Source organism: Neofelis nebulosa, chromosome 8, assembly GCF_028018385.1.
Source record: "Neofelis nebulosa isolate mNeoNeb1 chromosome 8, mNeoNeb1.pri, whole genome shotgun sequence".
Classification (NCBI taxonomy): Eukaryota; Metazoa; Chordata; class Mammalia; order Carnivora; family Felidae; genus Neofelis; species Neofelis nebulosa.
In genome coordinates this window covers 108526129-108543539 of record NC_080789.1, presented here as the reverse complement: position 1 = coordinate 108543539, position 17411 = coordinate 108526129, and the positions used below count along the sequence as shown (strand labels likewise).

The following is a 17411-nucleotide window of genomic DNA, read 5'->3' as shown; positions in this document are numbered from 1 at the left end:
AACCAGCAGAACTGATTGAATGGCACTGGATAGAGTGCAGCCCACCAGAGCTCTTCGGAGTGCTGGGTGATGGTGGAGGGGTGGGCCTGCTGGCCTCTCCAGGTGGAAGCGTCCTGGCAGCCTGGCCCCCAGGCTGGGGATTGTGTACATTCCGCTCTTACCTGGTCAAGATTTGGAGGCCAGGGGGGCGCCTGGCTGGCTCAGTCATTGGACCATGCAACTCTTGATGTCAAGGTTGTAAGTTCAAGACCCACATTAGGTGTAGGGGTTACTTACAAAATAAACTCTTTAGAAAGCCCTGGACCTGGCAACTGAAGAGCGTTTCAACATAAACAGATGTGTCTGGGCCTTCAGGTGCCTAGAACTGAACTTGGCTTTGAGAGCTGAGCACTAAATTCAGCCGGGGAAGGAGGCCAATGTGTAGCATTGAAGCTGGTTTTCACCACACAGAGAACAGTGTCTGCAGGGCCCCTTCCAGGCAGTGCCATGGATGTGCTTGGTTCCATGGATGTGGGTAGGTCCACTGTTAAACATTTCCCATCTTTTTTTTCCCTCCAGGCCAGTACAGTGATCTCCCCTGCCCCCTCCCTTTTCCCTTATGCCCCTTTAAAGATGATCCCAAGAGTCCTATCCCCTTCTCTCCTTCACCCCCAATCAGAAGAAAATTCTATATCCGAGGCCACTTGGCTGTGTGGAATCAGCACTGGACCAGGAATCAGGGAAACTAGGAATCTGTCAATTTCAGATCCTGGCATCTGGCTTGGCTTGGCCACCACCTGCCTGGCTGATCTTGGACATGGCTCCCCAAACCTGCTTTCTACCTTTGAAATGGGAAAGTAACATTCACTCTACACCTCATAAAGTGGTTGTGGGACCAAAAAGAGATCAGAGATGCTGAGCGCTCTGAGTTTTGTGGGCACTGTGCCTATCCCTCTGAGGTTGCTGAGTCACGCAGTCACATGCCAGCCACCAGAACCACACACAGACTCTCCCCTCAAGGTTGAACCCGGGCCCCTGCCCACAAGCAGATGTGCCTTCTAGGAGGTGCAGGAGCTGTTCCTGCCCCAGCGCCTGTGACGGGAACCAACAGCAGCTGCTCGAAGTCTGGCCTCCAGGAAATTAGTGATGACACCTGAAGCTTAGTGCAGCATTGCTAGGAAAGGAAGCCACAGAGTTGGGCTAGATGTGGAGAAAGTCCAACATAAGAATAAAGAGCAAGAAACTTCATGTAATGTAAAGCATGTGTCTTCTAGCCTTCATGATTCAAACCCAGGCTCCCACTCTGGAGCGCATGGATTCACAGCAATGAGAGTCATGACCCTCCCTGCAAAGAACACAAAATCCCACATATAGCACTCACTCTGCCACATGGTGTTCTTGGCCCGTGCGTCTTTAAACAGGATTCTGGACACTGGTTTTCCCTCTTCTGAACACCCCTCCCTCTGACAAACCACCATGTAAAACGTTCTAGCCAGTCATAGCCAGGCCCCTGCCCGCTCTCCATTCCAGAATCCTCACTCCCTTCCCTTGGCTTGGTATGATTCAGCCAACCCCCAATGAGCTAACTTCAGGAAGGGCAGCAACAAGGTGGAGAGCTTAGGGAGCACATGACCTGGCTGGCCCTGGTGGTTAAACGATGGAGGACCCAGTTGTTCGGCAGAGTCAGCCCACCTCCCCCAGGAAGCTCCCGTCTGCTTCTTCCCCTGGAGCCCATTCTGATGAAAGCCAGGCTCGGCGAGGGGACATTTCAGCCCCCTGAAAGCCACTCTGCCTTGATTCCCTGAGTGGGAGCCTCAGTGACAACTGTTGGTTGGCTCGATAGCAAGGTCCAGGGGAAGGGCTAAGGTAATACTGGAACTCCTAGACTGGTAAAGCCCAGCAAAGGCATGGAGTGGAAGCTGGGTCAGAGCCAGCCTCTCACTGCTTCCCCCAGGCCGTACCTGCCAACACATACCAGGCAGGGCTGAGAAAAACCCACAAGGTTTCCAGCTTTCACAGCTCACCTGTGCAGTGTGAGTCATAATGGGTATGAACATGAACTTTGCCCCACAGGCCCAGGTTCCGAAGGTAGCCATCCTCCCCTCTCCTCTAGCATGAGTTATTTGGTTTTCCTCTCTAGATCCTCCTGCCTTCCAGACCCACATATCCTTCAAGGCCCAGAGCCAAGACTCCGTGTTGATGGGAAAGCATTCAGACACTTTCCTTCCCAGGCATCTTGTCTGCAGCTCCTGGCCCCTGTGCACACCACACTTCAAAGGACAGGGGAGTCATGCCATCATGTAAACCACTCTTCCCCTCTCCCCTGGCACTTTCCTACAGCTCTCCCTGGGCCTCCCACATTGGACTCTCATACAGCAGCACCTTAACCCCACCACTTGTTCCTGCATCTCAGCCCAGGGTCCACCAAAGATGATAAGCCCCTGGCTTGACCCTTTTTCTGGATCCCACAGTAGAGTCCTGAGTCAGGCACAGAGCAGAAGCTCTGAGGTACTTATTCACTTGGGGCTGGAGAGACCTGGGGTATCAGGAAATAAGCCATCATGTTCTTCTGCCCTCTGTTAATGTGGCTGTTGGTTCAGAAAACCTTGGAGGTCCCATGTCCCCTAACCTCAACTCCAGTCACAGAGGAAGTAGTTATGGAGAGCTAGCTGTATGCGTGGTACTCTGCCAGTTAGTCTTCCCTGACACAAGATGTTACACCTTCACCTCCCTTTCATCACCCCAGGTCTTTGTCATCAGATTCTATCCCTGAGGTGAGGGGTGCGGGTGTCTAGGATGGAAGGAACCTTGATGTCACGAATCTAAAGTCAGGTTGGGTGCATCACATTGACTTTCATGAGCATTGTGAAGGGGGAAGGAAGTGGTATCTGTGGGCTCGCGGAAACTCTGACCTAAGAATGGCATGTCTGGAGAGGCTGGGCATGGGGGTGCTTGTGGGAAGCAGGCACTAGAAGGTAGAGTGTGAGCCCATCTGCCATCCAGAATCCCCACCCCATGTGGACTTGTCTCTGGGGAAGTCAGAGGCTTTACCTCCTACAGTTCTACGGGACAAGATACCATCAAAACAGGAGCAAGAAGTGACTTAGTCAACACGCACGTACAGTATGCCAGGCACCAGGGACCAAATGCACCCAGGCAGCCACAGGCGTGCTCTCTCGGAGCTCAGTTGACAAAGCCCAGAGGCGCCAGCCTGCCACCTGCCTTCCTCCATCCCTTCAGTTTCCCAGGCCAGGCACCTGAGGTCTCCTGAGAGCCCAGAGGCAATACATCACCAACCCTGCTGGGAAATGAGAGACACCTGGAGAAGAGGGTCACTATCAAGTCCAGGTTTGTGGGGGTGCAAGCAACTGAGGAACAGATAGGGAGGGGCTATGGAGGCTGCTCAGGAAGTGACAAGGGAAGGAAGGGGATAGGGGTGCAAGTCGGCAGCCCCTATCCTCTCCTTCCTTCCTCTTTGTGCCCCTTCACTTAAACAATGTTTCTTTTTTTTTTTAATGTTTATTTATTTTTGAGAGGGAGACACAGAGCACAAGAGGGGGAGGGGCAGAGAGAGAGGGAGACACAGAATCTGAGCAGACTCTGAGCTGTCAGCACAGAGCCCACCATAGGGCTCAAACCCATGGCCACGAGATCATGACCTGAGCCTAAGTTGGCCACTTAACCAACTGAGCCACCCAGGTGTCCCGTCTCTGTGCCCCTTCAGAAGCCCCAGCTACTGAGCTCCTACTCCCAGAACCACCTCCCCACACCCTGACCTCTGACCCCCCAGCCAATCACCCTCAGCTGCACAGAACCGTTTGGGAGCCTCTAAAGGGACACCAAGTAATAATAGCAATGGCAGCCATTTACTGAGAACTTACTATTATGCCAGACACCATGCCTAAGATTTTTATATAGTTCCTATATTTAAAATACAACTTGGAAGCATGTATTATCATCTTCTTTTACAGGTAGGAAATTGGAAGTCAAGAAGCCAGCTCTGGGGGTGGGGAGCCAGCTTGTGGGGAGCCAATAGCCAGCTTTCTTGGGGGTAGCTGCTGGCCTCCTTGCTTGCAAGCCCAGGAATACCAATGACTTCTCACCAGGTTTCTATGTATTCTGAGGACTTGCCTTGCTCATTCTGACTTTATGCCTAATACATACTGTTCCTCTTCTTTTCCATTTGATAGGTAATAATTAGAGCACACTGTACCAGTCACTATATTCAGAGGCATTATTATCCCCATTTTATTGATGAGAAAACTAAGCCTTGGAGCAGTTAGGTACCATGCCCAGGGCCACAGAGCCAGTAAGGTGCAGAACTGAAAAAACCAACTGCAAAGACTGAGCTCTTAACCACTGTGCTAAAGGCCTGTCAACCTCCCTCTGACCCCACCCCTGGGCAGCCTGCCCAGACCCCTCCAGTCCATGCCCCCTCTTCCCTCTAAATCCCCCAATGCCTCTGGTATGAGCCACGTGCTGACCCTTCAATGCATCTGCGTGTGTTGCAGAGTTCACTGCTGTCCCCTGTATCTGCGCTGTCCCCAGCCCAGCAAAGTTGACTACTAAACTAAGCTGATGGCCCCTTTCAGCTTCCCCACTTGGCCTCTCCTTGTTTTCCTCTCCCCAGCACTCCCCTTCCGGACTCTCCATCAAAACCTATCTTCTAGGACAGGAAACTCTTTCACATTTTTGTAAAGAATAAAAACACATGAATAGCTAAAACAACCTTGAAGGGGCGCCTGGGTGGCTCAGTTAGTTGAGTGTCCGACTTCGGCTCAGAGCATGATCTCATGGTTCGTGGGTTCGAGCCCCGCATCAGGCTCTGTGCTGACAGCTCAGAGCCTGGAGCCTGTTTCAGATTCTGTGTCTCCCTCTCTCTCTGCCCCTCCCCCACTCATGCTCTGTCTCTCTCTGTCTCAAAAATAAACATTAAATAAAAATTAAAACAACCTTGAAAAAAAAAAAAAAAGAGTAGGGGCGTTGCCTTAACTATAGTAGGCCCTAATGCAAAGTCATAATAAAAACCATGCAGTATGGATAGAAGGACCAGCAGACTGATGGGACCCCGAAAAAAGCATTCAGAGGGACCGTGGAAACTCAGGTTGTGATTAAGGAGGCCCTATGAATCAATAGGAGAGATGAATTGTTTTTGCAGATGTTTGGCAAATGGGCTCACTGTATAGACAAAATGAAAGTAGTTTCCTGTTGTAACACTATGTGTAAAAATAAACTTGGGATGAATTAAAGACCAAAATTAAAAAATAAAACTACAGATTTATAAAATAGAGAAAATGTAGGAGAATATCTTTGACCTATAGAGAAAGGACTTCTTCCCCGCCCCCAGTTTTATTGAGATATAATTGATACAAAACATTGTGGTAGTTTAAGATACACAACAATGATTTGATATGTGTATATATTGTGACATGATCACCACTGTTTAGCTAACATCCATCATCTCACATAGTTACAATTTTTTTCTTGTGATGAGAACTAAGACCTACTCCCTTAGCAACTTTCAAATATACAATACAGTGTTGTTAACTAGAGTCACCGTGCTGGACATGACATCCCCAGGATTTATGTATCTTATAACTAGAAGTTTGTACCTTTTGACCCTCTTCACATATTTCACCCAACCCTGACCCCCTGCCTCTGTTTCTGTGAGTTCAGGTTTTGGGGGGCTTTTTTAGACTCCACATGTAAGTGAGATCATACAGTATTTGTCTTTCTCTGACTCATCTCACTTAGCATAATGCCCTCAAAGTCTATCCATGTTGTTGGAAACAGCAGGATTTTATTTTTTTTTTATGGTGAGCAAGAGTCCAATGTGTATGTGGGGTGTGTGTGTGTGGATTTGTGTCACATTTTCTTCATCTATTCATGTCAATGGACATGTAGATGTTTTCATGTCTTGGCTATTGTATATAATGCTGCAGTGAACACATGGGTGCAGATATCCCTTTGCGATAGTGATTTCATTCCCTTTGGATAAATGCCCAGAATTGGGATTGCTGGATCATAGAGTAGTTCTATTTTTAATTTTTTTTTATTTCTTTTATTTATTTATTTTTTTATTTAGAGAGAGCACGTGAGCAGGGAAGAGGTGCAGAAGGAGACAGCAAATCTCAAGCAGACTCCATGTTGAGCATGGACAACAAATCTCAAGCAGACTCAGCATGGAGCCGGACCCAGGGCTCAATCCCTGGGACACTGGGATCATGACCTGAGCTGAAATCAAGAGTCAGATGCTTAACCAACTGAGCCACCCAGGTGGCCCCTATTTTTAATTTAAAAAATTTTGTTAACATTTATTTTTGAGAGAGTGTGAGCAGGGGAGGGGCAGAGAGAGGGAGACACAGAATCCGAAGCAGTCTCCAGGCTCCGAGCTGTCAGCACAGAGCCCAACGCGGGGCTCAAACTCACGAACCATGAGATCGTGACCTGAGCTGAAGTCGGACGCTTAACTAACCGAGCCACCCAGGTGCTCCAATTGTTTTGAAGAACCTCCATACTGTTTTCTATAATGGCTGTATTCCCACTGATAGTGCACAAGGGTTCCCTTCTCTCCACATCTTCAACAGCATTTATCTCTTGTCTTTTTGATGATAACCATTCTAATGGATGTGAGGTGATATTTCATTGTAGTTTTTATTTGAATTATTTGATTGGTGATGTTAAGCACTTTTTAATCTATCTTTTGGCCATTTGTACATATTCTTTGGAAAAATGGCTAACTTCCTCCACCCATTTTTAAATCAGATTGTTTATGGGTTCATTATATATTATATATATATTTTATATATATATAATATATATATTTTAATTTATATAATTTATATAATTTAATAATTTATATATTTTAGATAGTAACCCCTAATCAGATATATGATTTGAAAATATTTTCTCTCATTCTGTGGGTTGCCTTTTCATTTTGCTGATAATTTCCTTTGCTGTGCAGAAGCTTTTCAGTTTGATGTAGTCCCACTTACATATTTTTTTTTTTGTTTTTGTTGCCTTTGCTTTCTGCATCAAATGCAAAATGTCGTTGCCAAGATCAATGTATAGGAGCTTACTTCCTATGTTTTCTTCTAGGAATGTTATGGTTTCAGGTCTTACATTCAAGTCTTCAATGCATTTTTAGTTGATTTTTGTCCATGGGGTAAGATTGGGGTCCATTTTCATTCTCTTTCATGTAGAAAGACATGTGAAAATTCTCTTTCATGTGGAAATTAATTTTTTAATTTTTTTTTCAGGAGAAAGAGCATGCACAAGCAGAGGAGAGGGGTTACGGGAGAGGGAGGGGGAGAGAGAGCGAGAGAAAGAGAGAGAGAGAGAGAGAGAGAGAGAGAGAATCTTAAGCAGGTTCCACACTCAGCACAGAGCCCCTGGGATCATGACCTGAGCCGAAATGAAAAGTCAAACATTCAGCTGAGCCACCCAGGCACCCCCGTTTTCCCTATACTTTTAATTCTACACTTTTTATTACCTTTTCCTCATTGAGTATTCTTGACTATTTTCTTGAAATTTAATTGATCGTATGTGTGAACTTATTTCTGGGCTTCCCTTTCTGTTCCATCAATCTGTGTGTCTTTATGCAAATACCATACTATTTTGATTACTGTAGCTTTGTAATATAGTTTGAAATCGGGGAGCATGATGCTTCTAGCTTTGTTCTTCTTTCTCAGGATTGCTTTGGCTAATCAGGGTCTTTTGTGGTTCCATACAAATTTTAGGATTTTTTTTTCTATTTCTATAAAAAAATGCCATTGGAAAGGTACCTGGGTAACTCAGTCGTTAAGTGACCAGCTCTTGATTTTGGCTCAGGTCATGATCTCACGTTTGTGAGTTTGAGCCCCACACCAGGCTCTGTGCTGCCAGCGCAGAGCCTGCTTGGGATTTTCTCTCTCCTTCTGTCTCTGCCACTCCCCTGCTTACTCTCTCTCTCCAAATAAATAAGTAAACCTAAAAAAAATAATAAATAATAAAAATAATAATAATAAAATATTTTTTAAATGCCGTTGGAATTTTGGCAGGGATTGCATTGAATTTGTAGATTGCTTTGGTTAGTATGGCTATTTTAACAATATTAATTTTTCTTTTCTTTTTTTAAAAATGTTTATTTAGTTTTGAGAGAGAGACCAGAGAAAAGACAGAGCACAAGCTGGGGATGGGCAGAGAGAGAGGGAGACACACAATCTGAAGCAGGCTCCAGGCTCTAAGCTCTGTCCGAGCTGCCAGCAGAGAGCCTGACGTGGGGCTCAAACTCAGAACTGCAAGATCATGACCTGAGCCAAAGTTGGATGCTCAACCAACTGAGCCACCCAGGTGCCCCAGTAATTTTTCTAATCCACGACCATAGAATATCTTTCCATTTATTTGTGCCTTCTTCAATTTCTTTCATCAATGTTCTACAGTTTTCGGAGTATAAATCTTCTAACTCCTTGGTTAAATTTATTCCTAGGTATTTTACCTCATGTTTTTACATTCTCAAAATGTAACAAATCAAACTACAAATTTAAACAATAGAAAAAATGTAGGAGAATATCTTTGTGACCTATGGGAAAAAAGACTTCTTAAATTATACTTCATAAGCACAGACTAAATAGGGGCACTTGGATGTCTCAGTTGAGCATCTGACTTGTGATTTCAGCTCAGGCCATGATCCCAAGGTCGTGGGATCAAACCCCTGCTTAAGATTCATTCTCTCTTGGGGTGTCTGGGTGGCTCAGTTAGTTAAGCATCCAACTTCAGCTCAGGTTATGATCTTATGGTTTGTGGGTTCGAGCCCCACGTGGGGCTCTGTGCTGACAACTCACAGCCTGGAGCCTGCTTTGGATTCTGTGTCTTCCTCTCTCTCTGTCCCTCCCCTGCTTACTCTATCTCTTATAAATAAATAAATGTAAAGAAAAAATCTATTAAAAAAAAGAATATTCATTCTCTCTCCCCTTCTACCCCTCTCCCCTGCTTGTACTTTCTCTATCTCTAAAATAAAAATAAATAAAATAAAAAAATAGAAAGCACAGACTAAAAGGGAAGAAATGGATGAATTTGAGAATTTTGTTTAATGCAGGATACCACAAAGTTAACAGGCCAAGAACAGATGGGAAGAATTTGTAATGTCTAAAACAAATAAGGGGCCTAGTATGTCGGATACCTGAGGAACTCCTGCAAACTAATAAGAAAAGGATAAGAACCCAATGGATACATGGGCAAAGGAGTAAACAGGTAAATTACCAAAGCAGCGTTGAGGAAACAATGGTGCCCCCATCGTATCTCCTCTTCCTGGATGCACACACACACACAAAACTCTATTTCCTGGCTTCTTCGTCTGTAGCTATGTTGAGATCATGACATAGGCACTCCCACAGGGGATGTGAGTGGGAAGGCTGTGCAGCTCCTGCTGAGTCAGTCAGGAGTGAGCTCTGCACACTGTGTCCCTGTGTCTTTGCCAGTAGAAGTGAAGAACTCGTGACAGCAGAGATCTCAGAAGGAGGGCTGCTTGGATCTTAGCATCACCTTGGGAGGAGGACCTCCGAGGAGAGCCACTTGACCCATGTCAGACTGCGCGAGAAATACATTTTTGAGATCTTAAGCTCCTGGGGTCTCCTAGTTTATCACTGCAGCACAGCTATTGTGGCAGTCACAGAGAAGCACTGCTCAGACCTGCCATCAACAAAAAGCTTGCTTGTCAGCTGCTAGAAGTTCAGTTAGCTGACAGCCTCCGGCTGCGTGGCTTTCAGACCCTGCCACAGAGGCCATGTGCTTCCCAAGCGTAAATGAGCATGGTGCGCCATTCTTTGCTCTGGAGCGACCTACTGGCATGGCTGTGACCTGATTAGATCTGCTTCATGGTCTGTCCAGTTCTGGTTCCTCCCCTGCTTCCTTTTACAGGGCTCAGACCTGTGTTGTGATCTGAAGGCTTTCCCTGTCCAGTCCTGCTTCTTCCTCTATCTTTCACAGACGTTATCTCCCCCGAAAAAACTTCTTGCTGTCCTGTTTCAGCGTCTGCTCCATGGAAGATTCAAATTGATACTTTTATCCTATCCTGAACAAGAATGCTCAGACTTATTGCTTATCATGGAACTATGGAAATGCACAAACAAAATAACAATGAGATATCACTTTATACCTATTAGATGAGCAAAATCAGCAACAAAGATCATGCCAAGTGTTGGTGAGGATGGAGGGAAACAGGAGCAACAGGCCCTCCTGGTGGGAATGTAGAGAAGAACAACCAGTGGGGAGAGCGGCTGTGAGTACTCGGTCAATTTACCCATATGCCCACCCTGTGACCAGTAATTCTGTTCCCAGTGGGCTCTCTAAAAAATTCTCACTCAGGGGCGGCTGCGTGGCTCAACCGGTTAAGTGTCAGACTTCGACTCAGGTCATGACCTCGCAGTTCATGAATTCAAGCCCGTCAGGCTCTGTGCTGACAGCACAGACCCCACTTCGGATCCCCTGTCCCCCCTCTCTCTGCACCTCTCCCACTTGTTCTCTCCCTCTCTCTCTCTCTCTCTCTCTCTCTCTCCAAAAAAAAAAAAAAAATCCTTATTCAGGCACATAGGGACCATATTTGAAGATGTTCATTTGAGTGTTATTTATCACAGCAGCAAGTTGGAGGCAATTTGGGGTTTGCATATATGTGGGAGCGGATGAGCAAAATGTGGGGGATGCCCACAGTGGAGTACTCTGTGGCACTTAGAAGTGACACACATGGAAACATGGAGGGATCTTGCAAATACTGTGCTGAGTGAGGAAAAAATGAGATCTACTATAATACGTACAAAACAACAGTATACTTTTTTTTTACAAGACTTTATATAAACAAATGATATATGATACACATGTCATAAAGGCTGCCTCTGAGAGGGAAGTGACGCATATGGAAAGGGGGGGAAAAGAGAAGAAATAAATGAGAAACAACACAGGAGAGGGGACTGATGACCACACGCTAAGAACTAAGGAGATGGGGGCACCTGGGTGGCTCAGCTGGTTAAGTGTCCAACTCTTGATTTCGGCTCAGGTCATGATCTCCCATCATGAGATCAAGCCCCATGTTGGGATCTGTGCTGTGAGCACAGGGCCTGCTTGGGATTCTCTCTCTCACTCCCTCCCCCTCTGCCCCTCCCCCCACTCACTCTCTCCCACTCTCTCGCTCTCTCTTTCAAAATAAATAAATAGACTTAAAAAACAACAATGACAACAACAACAACAAAAACTAGGGAACACGATTCATCCAATGCAGTGCATTTGAGATATTTTAAAAAGAAGCATACAAGAAAAACATTCTTTATAAATAAATGACTTTTAATACAAGCTTACATAGTTCATATGTCCTCTGCTGGAGATCTGCTTTTTTTTTTTTTAAGTTTATTTGTTTAAATAATCTCTACACCTAACGTGGGGCTTGAATTCATGACCCTGAGATCAATAGTTACACGCTCTTCTGACTGAGCCAGCCAGGTGCCCCTGGAGACTTGCTTTTTTGCATTAATCAAAGCACAGACAGGATTGGGGAAGGGGAAGCCAACAGGACTTTCTAAGATCCCTGAGATGTGCCATAGGGAGAGTAGTCTGTCTTCCTCCCTGATTCCACATGAGATAGAGTAGATGTTATTTGGTTCATCTTCCCCAAACCAATTTTCAGCCCCGAGTTGTCTTCACACAAAAATACCTTGGGCATCTGGATGTCAGGTAGCCAGTAACCTCGATTTTCCAAATTCAGCCTTGAACAAGAAAGAGTATAAACAGTGCTTTAAACAAAGCTGTCACTGAGTCCCTCCCTACCAGTGCTGTGGACATACACAGGGCTGTGCAGGTGTCTGAAGCTGGAGGGGTCCAGGCCTGGGTTCAGTTTTCCTGTGAGACTGGGTGTGGATTTGAGTATTACCCGCCCAGAGACAGAGCCTGGAAAGGTCAGGTCATAACAGTTTAGGGAGGCCCAATAGCACTCTGCCAGAGTCAGCCATCACCGAGTCCTGTCAGAAACAGCCTGCAAGGAGGTCTTCAGGGATTCAGGCCTGAGAAGGAGGGAAAGCTTTGAATTTTTCTAAAAAAAGGTAAGCTTTGCTCTTGACCTTGGAGCAGGATAAGACAGGTGTGACCTCTCCAGGACCAGAGGTTCCTTCCTGTGGTAAGGAACGTAGGCAGTAAAAGGGAAAGAAACCTAGCCCCCCCTGACTGGGTACAGGTGACTCACAGCTGAAGGTGGTGTGTTAGTTTGCCATGGCTGCCGTAACAGAATATGGCATACCTGGAGGCTTAAACAACAGAAACCAACTCTCTCACAATTATAGAGTAAGTCTAAGATCAAGGTTTCTTCTGAGGCCACTCTCCTTGGCTTATAGACAGCTGCCCTTCCCTGTGTCTTCACATGGCCCTCACTCTCTGGGTGTCTGTGTCCTGATTTCTTCCCATAAGGATATCAGTCATATTGGATTAGGGCATACACCAATGGCCTCATTTCACCTTAACTACCTTCTTAAAGAGCCCATCTCCAAATATACTCACATTCTGAGAGAGTGGGAGGTTAGAGCTTCAACATATGAATTTGAGGAGAACACAATTCAGCCCAACAATGGGTTTCAGAAATAATCATTTTCAAACAGTATTCCTTAAAGATGTTTTTGAAAATGTTATCCTCTTTCTGTTGCAATAAAGGGAACTTAGAAAGGGGGTTGGGGAGGCGCCTGGGTGGCTCAATTGGTTAAGAGTCTGACTTCAGGGGCGCCTGGGTGGCGCAGTCGGTTAAGCGTCCGACTTCAGCCAGGTCACGATCTCGCGGTCCGTGAGTTCGAGCCCCGCGTCGGGCTCTGGGCTGATGGCTCGGAGCCTGGAGCCTGTTTCCGATTCTGTGTCTCCCTCTCTCTCTGCCCCTCCCCCGTTCATGCTCTGTCTCTCTCTGTCCCCAAAATAAATAAAAAAAACGTTGAAAAAAAAAAATTAAAAAAAAAAAGAGTCTGACTTCAGCTTAGGTCATGATCTCACAGTTCGTAGGTTCAAGTCCTACATCGGGTTCTATGCTGACAGCTCAGAGCCTGGACCCTGCTTCGGATTCTGTGTTTCCCTCTCTCTCTGTCCCTTAAAAAAACTAAAACAAAACAAAAAACTTAAAAAAAAAAAAGAAAGGGGGTTGGGGTTTCAGAGGAGGAGCGGCCCAGCAGCCGGAAGCAACAGTGAGAAGCCTCAGGAAAAAGTGAAACCTAGATCAGACTGCTTGCTTAGCTTCCTACATACTTTCAGCCAAAACCTCATTGTGTTTTGTGTTCTGTCTTCCTTACTAAGAGCATCATTCTTTCCGGTTTATTTGTGTATTTACTGTTTTATTTTTGAATTAAGGTATTATTTTTACATATGGTGAAGTTCACCTTTTTAGTGTAGAATTCTATGAGTTTTGACAAAAGTATACAGTTGAGTAACAAACACTGCAATGAGGATATAGAAATATTCCACCCTTCCTGGGTTCCCTTAGCGTCCCTCCCCTTCCAGTGTCTGGCACCCAGTGCTATGTTTTCTGACCCTTTTTGAGAAGCATCACATTCTCTGTTTTGTTTTTGTTTTGTTTTGTTTTAGACAGAGAGAGAGCATACAACCGGGTGAGAAAGGCAGGAGAGAGAGAATCTCAATCCCGATGTGGGGCTCAATCCCATTATCCTGCAATCATGACCAGAGCTGAAATCGAGTGTCAAAAGCTCTCTTAATTTATAAACAATGCTTACAGATTTTAAAGCCTAAAGCCTAAGGCACCCGGGTGGCTCAGTCAGGTGAGTGTCCGACTTCCGCTCAGGTTATGATCTTGAGGTTCATGAGTTTGAGCCCCCCCATCCAAAGCCCCACTTTGGATCCTCTGTCCCCGCCCTCCCCCCCCCACCCCGCCAGCTGCCACTTCTCCAATCACGCTCTTTCTCTCTCTCTAAAAACAAAACAAAACAAAAAGCCCACAGCCTAATAGAAGCAGTGAATGAGAACTGGGGGATTGAAGCAGAGAGAAGCTACCCTGACTGCAAAAATCTAAATAGGAGATGCAAAGAATTTGGCAGCCAATTGGCATAAATCCCACCCTGCAGGACTATGTCAGTGGCCCCCTACAATGTTTAGGGTAAAATCCCAACTCCTCACCTAGCCTTCCCCCAAGCCTCCCTGCTGTCACCTGGCACTTCCTTCCCTCACCCACTACGCATCAGCTGCATCAGGCTCCTGCTGGTGGCTGCATGCTTGCAGTAGATGGCTTCCTGTGTCCAGAGTGCTCCTCCTCCTCCTGTCACATCTGCTCCCTTTTTTGACTTTCAGGCATCAGAGAACCAAGCTCATTAGCCACCCATTAGTCACTTGCCCTCGCAGTGCCCTGTTTAGTTTTCTGCATAACACCTAACAGCACCTGATGATTTTATTGTCGACATAGTTATTCTACCTGTTGAGCACCCAGCAGTACCAAGCACTGTCTGGGGACCAAGACAAGAGTATAGATAGAACAAGTCCCTGTCCTCCTTGTGGAGCAAATCACTATGTAATATTTCAGGTTGTAATAGGTGCTGTGGAGGAAATAAAGCCAGGCCTAGGGAAAGCACAGAGGCCATTGGTATTGAGGGAGAATAATAAGGGGACAGTGGTAGGATTTGAGCTTAAAGAGGGTACAGCTCATATGGGACTTTGGAAGCTATTGAAAAGAGCTTGGGAAAACTTAGAGGACTCTAAAGAGTGGAGTGACACCATCTGACTTTTATAAAAGGAGGAAGAGTACAGGGAGTGCCTGTTAGGAGGCTATTGCAATGATAGAGGGAGATGGTGGCTTGGATCAGGGTGCTGGTGGTGCAGAGGTCAGCCAGAGGGGGGCGCGGAGCTGCTGGGATGTACACACACTGCTGGCGGAGTGCAGGATGGCACAGCCGCTCTGAAAAACTGGCTGTTTGTAATAAAGTTGCACATTCCTCAAGCCGGTGACCCAGCAGTGCCACTCCTAGGTATTACTCTCAAGAGAAGTGAAAACATACATACACGTATGTCTGTAGGACAACGTTTGTAGCAGCATTACCGTGCCCACAATATTTGGGGACGTCATGGATCAGCAAGCAGATGTACATCTGTGGAGAGGGAGCACAGAGGGCCGCCCAGAGCAAGGGCAGCATTTCACAGCACAGGAGGCCACGCTTGTGAAGATGACTAGAGGCTTGGAAAAGATGAAATTATGTTTAGAATCCTGTTTAAGGAGACAGAGAAGTATGTCATCCATCATTCAAAGTTTAGCGGTCAGAAGTGTTGAAGGTAATCGGAGAGTTGAGTAGTGTCAAGATGGGAAGGATTACCAGTTATATGCATTGGTTAGAAGCTAAACTCCTCCTGAGCCTGGGAACTGCTTCTTGGGGAGCATACTGTGGCCTGATTGGTCCACATACAGAATGAGAAACACATTTACAGTCCTAGAAATGTACTTGTGGTGCTAAAGTATCGGTGGCAGAAGTGACTTATAGCTTAGGTAGGCCAGCTGCCCAAATGAGGGATGTCTGTATTGTCTGTGACACACAGCCTGGGCCCCTCCAACTCTAGCATGGCACTGTATCTTCCTTGGCAGGGAGAAAGCATCCAGCTGGCACTACCCATGTGTCATTTGTTCTCTGATCTCAGGTATCCTGTGCCTTCATAGCAGTCCTTATAGGAGGAAATCTATTTATTGGAAGAAACCTACTCTTGCTGAAACTTTATAGATTGTCCCCTTGATACCTCCTTCAGAGCCAAGATAAGCTGCACACAAAACCCAGGAATTTCATTTAAAGTCAGGTGCATCATAAGGTTGGGCTATCTTGAAGTAGTAATTGGTATGCCCCATTCTTTGTTTATGGAATTGTGAAATTAACCTCTATTGCTTTGGCTGCCAGAAACCTCAGAGACAGCCCCATTAAAAATATTACCTGGGGGGTGCCTGGGTGGTTCAGTCCATTAAGTGTCTGATTTTGGCTCAGGTCATGATCTCAGATTGGTGAGTTCAAGTCCCACAGTGGCTCTCTGATGTCAGTGTGGAGTCCACCTTTGGATCCTGTCTCCCTCTCTTTCTGCTCCCCCCCAACAATAAACATTTTAAAAATATTACTTGCTATTTATACTTTAATCACTTGGATATGCAGCTCTGATAAAAAAAAAGTTAACTTGAAATACAGATAACATTATCTAAATTTAACAAACTATTTTCTGTGATTTTCATTATAATAGTTTTTAGTGGTTGTAAAATTAATGCCACAGTCATTTTAGAAAAATTGGAAGATACAGGGGCACCTGGGTGGCTCATTCAGTTAAGCATCTGACTTAGGCTCAGGTCATGATCTCACAGTTCGTTAAGTTTGACCCCAAGTTGGGCTCTGCGCTGACAGCGTGGAGCCTGCTTGGGATTCCCTCTCTCTGTCTCTGTCTTTCTGCCCCTCTCCTACTAGCTCGCTCTCTCTCCCTCAAAATAAATAAATAAACTTAAAAAAAAAAAAAAAGGAAAATTGGCTATGAGGAATTTATTCAGGTAGATTGCACTTATAAGTACTCTATCTGGGCTCCTGGGTAGATCAGTTGGTTAAGTATCTAACTCTTGGTTTCAGCTCAGGTCATGATCTCACAGTTTGTGAGTTTGAGCCCCATATCAGGCTCCGCACTGTCAGCTCAGATCCTGCTTGGGATTCTCTCTCTCTCTCTCTCTCTCTCTCAATCTGCCCCTCTCCCACGTGCTCTCTCTCAAAATAAATAAAAAAAATTAAAAGAAAAAAAAAAGAAGGGGTGCCTGGGTGGCTCAGTTGGTTAAGCCTCTGACTTAGGCTCAGGTCATGATCTTGCGGTTGCTTAGTTTGAACCCCATGTCCAGCTCTGTGCTGACAGCCAGAAGCCTAGAGCCTACTTTGGATTCTGTGACTCCCTCTCTCTCTGCCCCTCCTCTGCCTCCACTCACCCTCTGTGTCTCTCTCTCAAAAATAAATAAACGTTAAAAACATTCTTAAAGAAAAACTGGAAAACAGAAGAAAGTGGGAAGTAAAATAAATCACTGATTTTTTAAAAATATAACCTTGTGATGATTTTTGGTTTTATTTCCTCCTAGTCTTTTTTTTTTCTTTTTAAAAATTCAGTTCCTATTCCTTTGTTCAGGTGTAGCAACTTCCGTGACCCTACTTGATTTCTCATGCTTTTCAGAAACTTGCTTTCCCGTTTCTGTTTCTCTTTTGTTGGAGTCTCGTGTGTTTCTCCTCTGGCTGTGCAGTTGTGGGGCTATCTGGACACATGGACTGGTGAATGGTTTCACGAGATTATTAGTGGGAACTACCACCCCCGAGGCCATTCCAAGACAGTCCGGGAGGATTCTAAAAGCAGTTCCACGCAAGGAACATTAGGAATTATCCCAGCATAGCCGGAATGAGTGGCCAACCTTCCCAGATAGCTACCTTGACATGGAGAACGGT

General features: G+C 45.6%; 1 long non-coding RNA gene across 1 annotated transcript; it reads right to left on the bottom strand.

The window, feature by feature from the left end:
* Nucleotides 1-11216: 11216 nt before the first annotated feature.
* Nucleotides 11217-15196, bottom strand: LOC131520236 (uncharacterized). The gene is made up of 2 exons (XR_009266000.1): nt 14980-15196; nt 11217-11711 (listed from the first exon to the last, which is right to left on the bottom strand). It is a non-coding gene; the product is annotated as an uncharacterized LOC131520236 (long non-coding RNA).
* Nucleotides 15197-17411: the final 2215 nt, after the last annotated feature.